A 3,458-nucleotide genomic window follows, 5' to 3' on the forward strand; every position below is an offset into this window, starting at 1 on the left:
ATCGACCGATACATTTTTTCCATTTTCAGTGAAAAAAAAATTTTTGTCAATTTTCTCAACGTTAAAAACGTTAATAAACTGCGTTTTTATGCGTGGATTAAACATTGAAAAAATTTTGAAATATGTGATGAAAAAGTTTACTCTTGACCGTTCGGACTTAGAAAAATTTCGAGTACCTCGGATCGCAGGCTGGAATTACCGCACGGCCTGGACAGCCCGCATCGACCGATACATTTTTTCCATTTTCAGTGAAAAAAAAATTTTTGTCAATTTTCTCAACGTTAAAAACGTTAATAAACTGCGTTTTTATGCGTGGATTAAACATTAAAAAAATTTTGAAATATGTGATGAAAAAGTTTACTCTTGACCGTCGGGACTTAGAAAAATTTCGAGTACCCCGGATCGCCTGCTGGAATTACCGCACGGCCTGGACAGCCCGCATCGACCGATACATTTTTTCCATTTTCAGTGAAAAAAAAATTTTTGTCAATTTTCTCAACGTTAAAAACGTTAATAAACTGCGTTTTTATGCGTGGATTAAACATTAAAAAAATTTTGAAATATGTGATGAAAAAGTTTACTCTTGACCGTCGGGACTTAGAAAAATTTCGAGTACCCCGGATCGCCTGCTGGCATTACCGCACGGCCTGGACAGCTCGCTCCGACGAATCGGTTTTTTCCATTTTTTCCGAAAAATAAATTTTTGTAATTTTTTTTAATGTCAAAAACGTTAATAAACTTCATGTTTACGCATGGATTAAACATTGAAATAATTTTAAAACGCTTATTAAAAAAGTTGGTGTCGACCGTGGGACTTAGAAAAATTTCGGGAAGTCCGATTCGCCTGCTGGAATTACCGCACGGGCAGGACACCTCGCTCCGACGAATCGGTTTTTTCCATTTTTTCCGAAAAATAAATTTTTGTAATTTTTTTTAATGTTAAAAACGTTAATAAACGTCATGTTTACGCATGGATTAAACATTGAAATAATTTTAAAACGCTTATTAAAAAAGTTGGTGTCGACCGTGGGACTTAGAAAAATTTCGGGAAGTCCGATTCGCCTGCTGGAATTACCGCACGGGCTGGACACCTCGCTCCGACGAATCGGTTTTTTCCATTTTTTCCGAAAAATAAATTTTTGTAATTTTTTTTAATGTTAAAAACGTTAATAAACTTCATGTTTACGCATGGATTAAACATTGAAATAATTTTAAAACGCTTATTAAAAAAGTTGGTGTCGACCGTGGGACTTAGAAAAATTTCGGGAAGTCCGATTCGCCTGCTGGAATTACCGCACGGGCAGGACACCTCGCTCCGACGAATCGGTTTTTTCCATTTTTTCCGAAAAATAAATTTTTGTAATTTTTTTTAATGTTAAAAACGTTAATAAACGTCATGTTTACGCATGGATTAAACATTGAAATAATTTTAAAACGCTTATTAAAAAAGTTGGTGTCGACCGTGGGACTTAGAAAAATTTCGGGAAGTCCGATTCGCCTGCTGGAATTACCGCACGGGCTGGACACCTCGCTCCGACGAATCGGTTTTTTCCATTTTTTCCGAAAAATAAATTTTTGTAATTTTTTTTAATGTTAAAAACGTTAATAAACTTCATGTTTACGCATGGATTAAACATTGAAATAATTTTAAAACGCTTATTAAAAAAGTTGGTGTCGACCGTGGGACTTAGAAAAATTTCGGGAAGTCCGATTCGCCTGCTGGAATTACCGCACGGGCAGGACACCTCGCTCCGACGAATCGGTTTTTTCCATTTTTTCCGAAAAATAAATTTTTGTAATTTTTTTTAATGTTAAAAACGTTAATAAACGTCATGTTTACGCATGGATTAAACATTGAAATAATTTTAAAACGCTTATTAAAAAAGTTGGTGTCGACCGTGGGACTTAGAAAAATTTCGGGAAGTCCGATTCGCCTGCTGGAATTACCGCACGGGCTGGACACCTCGCTCCGACGAATCGGTTTTTTCCATTTTTTCCGAAAAATAAATTTTTGTAATTTTTTTTAATGTTAAAAACGTTAATAAACTTCATGTTTACGCATGGATTAAACATTGAAATAATTTTAAAACGCTTATTAAAAAAGTTGGTGTCGACCGTGGGACTTAGAAAAATTTCGGGAAGTCCGATTCGCCTGCTGGAATTACCGCACGGGCAGGACACCTCGCTCCGACGAATCGGTTTTTTCCATTTTTTCCGAAAAATAAATTTTTGTAATTTTTTTTAATGTTAAAAACGTTAATAAACGTCATGTTTACGCATGGATTAAACATTGAAATAATTTTAAAACGCTTATTAAAAAAGTTGGTGTCGACCGTGGGACTTAGAAAAATTTCGGGAAGTCCGATTCGCCTGCTGGAATTACCGCACGGGCTGGACACCTCGCTCCGACGAATCGGTTTTTTCCATTTTTTCCGAAAAATAAATTTTTGTAATTTTTTTTAATGTTAAAAACGTTAATAAACGTCATGTTTACGCATGGATTAAACATTGAAATAATTTTAAAACGCTTATTAAAAAAGTTGGTGTCGACCGTGGGACTTAGAAAAATTTCGGGAAGTCCGATTCGCCTGCTGGAATTACCGCACGGGCTGGACACCTCGCTCCGACGAATCGGTTTTTTCCATTTTTTCCGAAAAATAAATTTTTGTAATTTTTTTTAATGTTAAAAACGTTAATAAACTTCATGTTTACGCATGGATTAAACATTGAAATAATTTTAAAACGCTTATTAAAAAAGTTGGTGTCGACCGTGGGACTTAGAAAAATTTCGGGAAGTCCGATTCGCCTGCTGGAATTACCGCACGGGCTGGACACCTCGCTCCGACGAATCGGTTTTTTCCATTTTTTCCGAAAAATAAATTTTTGTAATTTTTTTTAATGTTAAAAACGTTAATAAACGTCATGTTTACGCATGGATTAAACATTGAAATAATTTTAAAACGCTTATTAAAAAAGTTGGTGTCGACCGTGGGACTTAGAAAAATTTCGGGAAGTCCGATTCGCCTGCTGGAATTACCGCACGGGCAGGACACCTCGCTCCGACGAATCGGTTTTTTCCATTTTTTCCGAAAAATAAATTTTTGTAATTTTTTTTAATGTTAAAAACGTTAATAAACGTCATGTTTACGCATGGATTAAACATTGAAATAATTTTAAAACGCTTATTAAAAAAGTTGGTGTCGACCGTGGGACTTAGAAAAATTTCGGGAAGTCCGATTCGCCTGCTGGAATTACCGCACGGGCTGGACACCTCGCTCCGACGAATCGGTTTTTTCCATTTTTTCCGAAAAATAAATTTTTGTAATTTTTTTTAATGTTAAAAACGTTAATAAACGTCATGTTTACGCATGGATTAAACATTGAAATAATTTTAAAACGCTTATTAAAAAAGTTGGTGTCGACCGTGGGACTTAGAAAAATTTCGGGAAGTCCGATTC

The sequence above is a fragment of the Nomia melanderi genome, unplaced genomic scaffold, assembly GCF_051020985.1.
Source record: "Nomia melanderi isolate GNS246 unplaced genomic scaffold, iyNomMela1 scaffold0182, whole genome shotgun sequence".
NCBI lineage: Eukaryota > Metazoa > Arthropoda > Insecta > Hymenoptera > Halictidae > Nomia > Nomia melanderi.